The sequence below is a fragment of the Melospiza georgiana genome, chromosome 1 (genome assembly GCF_028018845.1).
Source record: "Melospiza georgiana isolate bMelGeo1 chromosome 1, bMelGeo1.pri, whole genome shotgun sequence".
Lineage (NCBI taxonomy): Eukaryota > Metazoa > Chordata > Aves > Passeriformes > Passerellidae > Melospiza > Melospiza georgiana.
The window spans coordinates 124,392,744-124,403,993 of NC_080430.1; positions in this window are offsets into that span (position 1 = coordinate 124,392,744).

The window sequence follows — 11,250 nt, forward strand, 5'->3', positions numbered from 1 at the left end:
TAAGTGATGTGGAATGCAATTCAGAATGCCTACTGGCAAATTTTCAGCAAGAAAAAAGCATCTGAAATATATCTTAGATATATCTTTAAAAAATGCATTAGTATCCTGAAAATCTTTTCATTTCCAGATAGGAATTATGATGCTTACTTTGCCTTTATAACTGTAGCTCTGGAGTGCTATAAATACAGAGAAAAACATGTAAGTTCTCAAAATTATAAATTTTCACCAATCTCCTTTTTAAAAACTAGAGCTTACTTGTTTTTATTTGTTCCAGAATGAGTTCTAGAAATTAATTTGATTTATATTTTATAAATGTTTGTTAGAAGCTCCAATTTAGGAAATATTGTCTCTATCCTAAGAGAATTCAGCAAAGTATTGCAATGACTAACTTAGTGGCAGATTAAATTGTTTCACATTTAATCAGAGTACACTTTTCAGCTGCAAAAGAAGAAATTTCAGTACAGCATTTAAAAACATGTCTCAGTAGTTGGAATTATAGATCTTTTAAGCCTATTAACATTTTACTAAGTCTGACCTAATAAAAGTAAAATTTAGGGTACATTTTAAGTATCTGGCTTTTATTTCTTATATATGTTAACAAGCATTACTGAGGTTGCTGTGATAACTTGTCAGTTTTTCCTTAATGGTCATATAAAGCTTTCATTAATGGACAGCATGAATTAGACCTTCCCGTGGGCAACTTGAACTCAAGTAGAGATTTTTATTAAGGGTTTTTTAATTGAATGAACAATTTTAATTTTTTTAAAGAAGAATAGTTGTTTTTCTTCACGTTCTTTACCCCATTTAGCTTCTCTGGTCCTGAGGTGTTACTTTAGGGCATAATTAGTACACATTTGGGGCTAATGCCAAAATATTAGAGATTCAAAGCCATGATTATACCTTCCTTTTTAGCTAAGCTTTAGTTTGCTTTCATGACCATGAAGACTGTAAGAGACATTTCAATTTTGAAAGTTTTCAGAAATATGATGATTAAAACAAAATCACACATTTTTGCATTAAAAATTCAAGGCATATTAGTACAAAACTCAAAATTTTTCTCTATGATACATGAATAAGATTGTGTTTGACTTTGTTGTTATGATGGTAATGAATTTCTTTGAAAAGTGTCTCAAGCTGATGAGTAAATTCTGTGTTTCTGCTTTCAAGGATACCTTATCATTGCAAACCCCAATCTATAGCACAGGATGTGGGAATCAGTGGAAAGAAAAACATGTCAGGAGAAATGGCATCTAACAAGTGAACCACCCAAACTATCTCCTTCATGTTTCCAGATAATTTCAAGAATAGCAGAGTAAATTCCACTCATCTATGCACTTGCATCTCAAAGCAGAGAACCCACTCAATGAAGATACCATAGAGATTATTAATAGTAGTAACAGAAAATATTTCTGGTATGCTTCATAGTCTAAGTAATATGAAAACATCTTCTCAGCGCTGCCAATGAACCAACATGTATGTGCTCTTTGCAATAATGACAAAACCAAGGTGGAGTTGAAACAGCCAAGGTTATATTTCATAGGAGTGATGGAGACAGTGGAAGTTCATAGCAGTTGATCCCATATTCATATTTCATACTATGAAGGAGTCTAAAATTATTGGCAAATGGGGTAAGAATTGATAGCTTGTCCTGAGTTAAAAATTAACAAAGTAGTTTCAGCAAGGTCTTTATTGTTGATCTGTTAAATTAAAAAAAAAAAAAAAAAAAAAGGAAAAAAACCAAAAACCTCACTAATAAGAAAAAACTGCTGTTTTGTGAAAGAATATTTATGTCCAGGACACATCTCTGCTCTGATTTAATTTAGATTGCATCTAACTGTGCAGAAGTTTCTGCTGAAGTTTCTGTTGAATACTGTAGCTTTCACTTCCTGCAATAAAACACAAATGTTCTTATGCACTCCTGGGAGAGAGCTGGGACATGGCTCTTCTTTCTGCTATTCTGCTTGCACCAAACCCAGAGAACACTGTCAGAATGGAATTCAAGCAGTCCCTCTTTATCTACCTACTTAACTATTTTTGCCAAGTGAGTGGACTGAATTTGTGTAGATAATACTCCTAAGGTGTTTCGAGTGACTTGAATAACAGTCTGGAAGCAAATATTCTTATTTTTATCAGGCAATTATAACCCATATACACCTTTTGTTGCACTTCTTTGGAGGAGAGTCCACGGCTTGGCAATGGTGGCCCTTAATCCTTATCAGCTGCCTTCCATTCATTGACATGTTGCGTGAGCAAAAAGGAAGTCACTAAATTTAAATTTCCAAAGCATCAATACTCTGATCCTTACTGGAAAATAGTTTATCAACTTTTTCATCTTTTGTTGTAGCATGAATTTAAGAAATATAAATTCTTACTTCTTCTGACTTATAAAAAGTCAACTGTCCTGAAGAGTATTCAAATGGAGGGCTTTCTTAGAGATCAGTGATACATAAGGAAACTCAAAATTTCACAAGAGTTAATGTGTTAACTGAGTGGTATGCAGAGGCAGAAGGGAACTTGGCATGAAGTGAAGCAGCAAAAAGAAGGCAGAGGAAAAAGGGAAGGAATTGGGATGTTCTACAAATTCAGAGAGTATTTGGAAAATTTTAAAAGCCTCTGTGTGCCACAGAACATCCATTTATTTCACTATATTTTCTGCACCTGTCCTCATGCTAATACAGCTTCATTTTTAGTCAGTGGACCTCTAAATATTGACATAAATATATATATATATCTATAATTCAAAGGTAAATGATAGCATTTTTTTCAGATTGCTTGGGCATAACATCATAAATATTGCTTATAGCATTATTTTTCTGAAAGTTGTCCCATCAGCTTCTGTGTAGTCTTACTGTAGCTTATTCAACCTTTCCTTGAAATCTCATTTTACAAAATTCATATATTAATGATCTATTAATAGGTTATCATTTAAAATAAGTCATCATTATTAAAAAGAAAGATGAAGCCTAAACCATTGTTTTGAAAAATGTTTCATTTATTGTATTCCATGTGTCTATTTAAGTTAGAACTTATATAGTCACAGAGTAAATTGCAAGTATAGTAGTCTGTTTAATTATTCTCATGAAAACCATACCAAAATTTCTAAATTAAACTTTCTCTGGGATTTCTGACTTCTGATGCTAAAGCTGATTTTACAAATGTTTCTTCAAAGCTTTATAATATACTAAATATATGAGATATTTGAGTGATGTATTGTCACTGTGCCTCCATCATTTTGTTTAAGGACTTGGAAACTAGATGCAGACTCTTCAGTTCACTCAGGAAACTGCTCAGTGTGCAGAGGTTTGACTCACATGATTCCCATTAGTTTTAATGGGAGTTACATGGAAAAATCTGTGTGCTGAAATTCATGGGAAGGTAATGTCAATAGAATTTACTCTTCCAAAATTCTTTGCTCTCTGAATTTTTGTGTCTGGCTACTTCTGTGAAGATCCTGGAGGAAGGAGAGGATGGAGCAGTATAAAGTGATTAAACTGAAAGCATTCAGAGTTTAAGTGGTCTATGGTGTGTGTTCCAAGGTTTGAAATAAGTAATCAATATCAAATGGGACCAAATCTAGTTTTGATATGATAGCCTCTTAAAAATCTCCTTTGAAAGCATAATTGTATTTATCATGGTGTTGTACACATTATACATATTTTTAATTGTGTAAAAATATATATTAATGTTGATGTCAGACATTTCAATGAAGCATATCAAATGGATTATCATTTTTATTATTATTATATTGCTATTAACAACAAAAAATAGTCAGAGGATGTGCTTAGAGTTTAGCTTAAATTATAGTCAAAATGTAATTACTGGATTTCTGAGAATTTCAAACTTAAATGAATTTAATCTGAATCCATTTGATGTGCCTAAGAAAGGGATGGAAGAAAAAAAAGGACAACTTCTTAGGAGCATAATTAGGACATATTAAAAAGTTAGGATATATGGAAAGAAATAGTTATGTGCTTAGCTTTGGATTCAGTTCTGTCACTATTGCATCTTCAGAAATCAGTGGAACTATACATGGTTGTGAATAAAAGATTTTTAAAAAATCAAAATAATTTCTTAATCTTACTCAGGTCTCAACCTATTGACTCAAATAGTGAACACTGAATATGCTTTGAGAGCAGTTCTGCCAAATATACCATCCAAGTGCAGTTTTTTTGGCAGGATTTTATGCAGCTTGTATTTATTAGATAGGCAGCTATTTGAGTTGATTAGCTACAAACATTTCATGAAAAAGAAATAATTGCTCGTTCACTATAAATACATGTAGTTTTCTTCACCACTTGCTGACTCAGCTTCATTTGTGGTCTGAGGGATGAAGTCATATGGGCTTTTCATATTCTTGTTTTAATTTACAACATTGGGAGGAGTAAGAGCAACAATCTGTTGCAGCTTGCCCTTTCTCTGTTGCCCTGCTCCTGAGAACAGAGGCAACAGAGAATCCCTGTGCTGTTTAGTCACCAGCAGACTCTCCTTTGGAGAGTTGGGAGAGGAGGAGACAGCAGTGATACCTGATACACCAAATACACACAGCTGGCAAATAACTTAGTGGCTGCTGCCGAATCACATGAGCAAACCTGCGCCCAAAACAAGACTTAGCAGAGATTGGGGAGTGGGCTGGCTGCTTGACTCTCTCATCCCGAGCAACCCATGGAAACTGAGCTCATCAATGCCTTTTCCTGATTTTTTTCAATTCAGCAGAACTGAATGTGAACTTTTGGAGATCTCTTTGAATGCTGGGCATCTCCAAGAAGCAAAAATTACAACTGACATAACTTTTTACTGGTGCAGTTAAAAGATCGTGGTCCTGAATTTCATACTAACATTGGGACCATAACTGTTTTACTGGTTTCTTTTTCAGCTTACTAATATTCCCAGGTAGTGTTCTGATCTGGAATATAGTTAGAACGTGGTCATGGCCTAGAAGTAATGAGAAGGAAATAGAAAATAACTTGGCCCTCAGCACGTAGCTAATGAGTCCATCCTTCCAAAAACGTTCCTCTTTACAGGGGGAAATTTGGTTTTATTATTGCCCCTGTTGCTTCTTCAGGATGCTTTGGAAAGGCTCCTATTTCAACTCTGGCTGGCCTCCATGTTCCTTAAAAGTAATATTTACAGATTTTTTTTCTCCTCTGAATATCACCTGAGTGTGAAAAACTTGAAGCCTGTATTGTTTTCTTGAGATCCTATCTGATTTTTGACACAAAAGCTTAGAGTAACACTACTTTATATGAAAGGTTATTGAAAGGAAGTGGCAGAGACCTGAAGAGACAAGAACTATGAACCTGGAGAAAATACCAGTTACATGGATTTAGAGAGATGGGCACTGTCACAGTACCAACCACAGTGAAAGAAATAATGCAATTCACATTTGAAGAAACAACATACTCAGAAATACAATTACACATGTAATAGATTGCATCAGACATATAGGAGAAAACCAAACTTATCAAAATCTAAAGCCATTTAATGCCATGTGAAAAATGTGGTTTTGTATGAAGTTTGTCCTTATTATGTCCCAAAAACACACAGCTACTTAGAAATCTGTCTTCATTTCTGTATTTTCAGAGAATTCCTTTCAGATAAATATTTAATAGAACAGACTTTAATGCAATTAACAGATAAAAATGTGCAGAATTTGTTGAAGATTTCACAGAATAAGATCAAATAATAACAAATGTCAATGCATATCATCCATACACATACTTAATTCAGGATCTGTTGGAGGAAAGGAATATATAGGGAACAAATATGTATATGCTATGTATAAGAATGCATAGCATGTATTCATATATAACTTGGAATGCTTGGAAGATATTAGAAGCAACCCTTAACAAAAGTAGGGTTTTGCAAGTAGTAGGAGCTGAGAATGTGTATATATACATTTCATAGTAAAGTTTTGGAAGATGGTGCATAACGTGTAGAAAACATGCAGAAGCAACCCAAATAGAAAGAAAAAAATTCAAAGATACAAGCAGCTGAGTGCCAGCAAAAAAAAAAAAAAAAAATCAGATTACAAAAATTAAAAAGAGGAGGTTACAAGAGAGAATGCAATTTAATCTTTGACCTGAAGAAACATGGTTGGATTTTTAAAAGACCATTGTTTATAAGTTACTTCAATCAGCTCTTCTAAAGTGAGGACATCTTAGTGGAAAGTTTATCTGCCAGTCATTCCTTTCACTTTCCCTGTCTGGTGTAAACTGCTGCATCCCTTCTCTCCAGTGACACACAGCAACAACTGGTGAACAGCACAGACAGTCAAATACCATAACTGGGATTGTTAAAATGGAAAAACTTAGCTTATATGGCAGTTGATATGCTATCCAGCTACTGCACAAGCAAGTCATTAGCACTGTGTTTTAACAAAATGAGATTGTAATTAGGTGCCTTTGATTCTAAAGCAGAATGAGTTGCACATTTCTGGCTGCTTTTCCCAAAGCATGACATCAGAGTAATCAGCCATAGACTGTCATTCTTTGCTCACCCCACATTTTTCCTCCATTAGTAAGTCACAGCTACTCCCTGAGCAAGATGAGATTCTCAGTCATCAGTGAGCAATAAATATCCCTGCCAGGCTTGATAAGATTTCTCAGACACATATAGTATTTTTTGGTTTATTCCTGCTTTTCAGTTTCACAAGCTGTCTCAGCGTCGAAGTCAGGTCTGGATCACTGCTGAATTGTGGTTGCTTTGCCTCAGTAGGAATTAGCAGTGTTCCTCTGTAGTAGCTGCCCTGCATGGAATAGGACCATCAGAATAGCTTGCTTTCTGTCCATAATGTGGGCAGACTGTCCAGAGCATCACACCAGCCCCAATTCCCTCCCGTGGCAGTGACCCCAGGGGTCACCAGCTGCAGACAAATAGGGGAACCCTCTTTCCTACACTGGGCTGTGGCCACGGCAGTCTGGCTGAAGGGCTGGCAAACCCTACAGTCCTGAACTTTACTTTAGTTACCTGTACTCCTTCTCTGGGGATCTGATCTCAATGGGTCTTGTTGGCCCATTGACTTCACCAAGAACTCTGTGCTTTGAATAATTATGGAATTGGGTCCAGAACCTGAAACTAGACATCTCAAAATGGAGATTTATGACTACATTCACCAGCTATTCCCCAAAATATGTGGCATTACCAGAGGACGTCACAAATGATGTGTGAAATGAGACACCTTTGTAGATTGGCAGTGCACAAAGAGGATGAAGAAAATGACATGTAATTATTACAGTGCTATTAGCTGTGATATTCAACTTACACAAAGACAGAAAAGTCCAATAAATCCAAAAGCTTTAGATTTGCTTTAAAAAGGATAAACTGCTTGGAAATTTCTTTCTAATAAATTTCACCAGAACATTCTTTCAGAAGAGAGAAGGGTCCAGAGGAAGAAAGGGAGACATTTTAAATTAGTTGACTCATTTTAAAGTTTGCGCCCTCCTTTTTCTTTACTTGGAAAAATGCAAACACCTTTCAGGCACATTGACAGTAAATACTGGGAGGTGAGAAGGAGGAAGACTATGACAATACTGAAGTTTTGGGAGGATTCTGGATGTACCTCTATCTGCCAACATAATAGATGCAATGTTGTTGATTTTACAGAAAGAAATGAAAACAAGGTATGTCTGCCAAAAGGTGGATTAAGATGTAGTTAAGAATATTTATTTAATTTTATGAATTTGGATTTTTTGGCAAATTATAAAGCCTAATCTGAGAGACAAACTGTTGGCAAAACATCTTAAATACAACTGAGGAAAGTGCATGCACCAGGGTCTGGCATCAGTCCTGTAAGCTTCTCAAAGGTTGTTCCAATAAATTCAGAAAGCCCTTACACATTTTGAGATAGATATGTCAGGCAAGTCAGAATCCTTCCACTTCTGAAAGATGAACAGTATTATTTATATATGAAATGTTTTGAAATGAAGTTACATGTGCAGAGAAAATTGAAGAATATTAATCCTGAGTGTTTTGTCTGCTATGTGGCAAACAGATTTTTTTCACCTGTCCATTGGATGCTTTTCTTCTTTTTGTTTAATCAATAAATGCATAATAAAAGTTTGTAAATGCTGCAAGATAGTTTTATTAAGAAAATAAAAGGTCTGCTACATAGCATCAATGTACACAATTTCAATCAAGAGCTGGCAAGCAGATCGTCAAAGGATATATTAAACAGAAAATTAATATTGAACTGTTTCTAATTGTATCCAGCAGGCACCTTTACTGGGCCCAGTGCTAGTCCCAGCAGTGACCCAGAGTACAAATTACCATGCTGAGGATCTGAGGGTGACAGAAACATTCCTCAGTGAGTACAGCGTTATAAAACTAAGGAAGAGATTTCTTTATCAGCTAGACCCATTGCAAGAAATGAGCATCTTAGGAGACACGAATGCACAGTTAAACATAATACAAATGGATTTCATCCCCCCAAAAATGGGGTACGGTGACAGGGAGTGCCTCGACTCCAGCAGGATTTAGGGGCCATGGTGGAGCAGCAACCCAACATGAGCTCCCACCATGAAGCTGCATGAACAGAGAATGTAATCCTTGAATGCTGATGCAATTATTGGAAAAATTCCCACGGATCTGTTGTCCATATTTTAATGAGAATGGTGGGAAAAAAATGGAGACTTCACAAAATTGCATTTAAAATTAATTTGAGAGCAGAAGAAAATTATTTGCTGTGAAAGCATAAACTCAATGTCTTTGATTACTAAAAATGAGGGCTGAGTATGACTTGATTAAAGTTTATGGATCGTGGGAGAAAAGCCTCACATGCAGATTCTTTATCCTGAAGGGGAATGTAACAACCACCCAACCACTTCCACCATTGCCCCAAATAAGTAAATAAATAAATAAATTCATACATACATACATACATACATAAACGACACTGAAAGATCAGAAAAAAAATCTTTCACTAATGAAATTATGTATGAAATATATTTCCCAAAAATGAGGAGTCATGCCTATTGGCATATCTTCAAATCATGATACAAGTTAAAATTTCATCATAAATTACCTATTCCTTAGTTAAATGATAATTTTATTTGACTTGATACCAAATGAATAAAATAGCTAAAATTTAAAGGTCTTAAATATGCCCACAAACTTGCTGAGTTTGGATTCCAGGAATCCAAAACAGAAGTAGTAAGAAATAAAATAGAAATAAATTAGGATGATCTATTCAAAATTACACTGTCTGAAGATCTGTGGCCTGACTTGAGACTTTTGTTATAATTCTACGTGAGGATCTCTGACTCTAAACCATATGCTCTACAGTGGTATGTGTTGCACAACTATGGAAAATGTCTCAATGTAGGTATTTTTCATTCACATAAAATTGTCTGTAAGAATTTATATCCCAGCTGGTATGATGTTATACAGAAACAATATCATGTGTTGTTCTGTAAGTTGTGCATATGTTTAGTTTCTGAGGCCAAAAATCAGGATGTGGTTTGAAGAAAAGTGGGAGGAGTCAAGTAGTAAAAGTGTTATACCATATGACAATCTCAAAAAAAAAAAAAAAGGAGCATATCAGCAGGGAAAATGTATAGCAGAAGCAGAGACTGCCTTGACTGCAAAAACCAGTGATCTGCTGTGCACATGTGCACATTTTCATACCACTGGAGTTTTAAAAGTATAGCATTGCAACCTGTTGTTTGCATAGTTAGAACATCTGTAACAATACAGCAAAAATCACTTTTTTGGGATGCAGTCTGCTACTTTTTGCCAGTATTAATAATTCTGAATTTTAGCATATTAGATAATACCAAATTATTAAGACATTTTATTTGTTAAATATTAGATATTTATTACTGTTACTGGTTTTGTTATTGTTATTATTTATCATATGGCTTTCATGTCCAAGACAGGAGACAGGGTGGTCATGTCCCACTCTAGAGAAGTACACTTGTACTTCTGATCCAGTGAGGCTTCTGAGTAATTTCCTGCTGGAAGGTAATGGTCTGCAAGTCAGCTTAGTGGTTTTTAAGGGTATCAGAATGATAGCACTCATGACTTGGAAAGTTCCCAACCTGTAAATGATTTAACATGCCTCGTCCTCAGGTGAGTCACACACCTCCTTAAGCCCAAAAATGTTTTACTGACAGACCAAATAGAACCAATTGGAAACTTTTTTTTGATCCTTAAATTAACGTACTAGGTCTCCTTGTGTATTTAACCTGGGTCAGAGGTTCAGAGTGCAGTGAAAGTAAACAGCTTCCATCTCAGTAGCACATATAACTCATTAATTTTTTTTTAAAAGTAAAAATATCTTCAAAAGCAGTTTATATATACATCTATTCTTGATACATAAATCTGTTGAAATAGTAGCAAAAATAGGCTTTTTGAGGAAATCACAGGATTTTTAGCTCCCTGACTGTTTTCTCTATTCATTTTTTGAAGTGTGTTGAAATTTTCAGGTTCCATATGGACATATATAGTCACCTAAATTTCTCTATTAGGTTCAAACAGGTTTTTAGTAATTATTTTTTTAATTCTATGTTTTTTGACTGTATGATTAATTAAAGTAAATAATCACCAGATGGAATGAAATTCTGCTTCTTGAACTTATGCAAGTAATGCAGTTAAAGTAGCTTGAAATAACAACATGTTATTTCAAGTTAGTCATTTTCACAATTAAAACATAAGCCCTAAAGATACTCTTATTTGTTTAAATCACTCTGGATTTAATTAAAGACAGATAACAAATTGTTATCAAAAGTTAATCTCTTTTTGAGTCTTTAATTCACCAACAATTGTATCCATTTTTATCATTCAGTAATTATGGTTTCTTCTATTCTAGTAGAGCCTGATACATTTGGTGGCATCTTGTGAGCATGTCAGTGATAAATGACAAGCATTTCCTACACCTGTGCTTCAGCTCTTAGCTGGCACTTACCACTGGCAAAATTGCAGGTAACAGACACTGTTGTCCCTTCACTGATTACCTAAAGAGAAAAATGTTGCATTCTTGCTTTTGATATTATGATAAAACATCTTAATTCTGTATCTGCTTTGTTAATTACCTTTCCTAACATAAATGCTGAAAGTTTCAGACAGGAGTCAAATTGTGGGGTTTCTTATGTCCCTAGCCCTATGAACTTGGGCCCTTGCTCCAGGCCAGAGCACATTTCAAGACTGACTGCAAGAGCACGGAGCTACACTCAGGGTCAAGGTATGGGATATGCCAGAGGACAAATCTGCACAGTGCCATTGCACAGCTCTGTGGTGACAACAGCCACCTCAGAG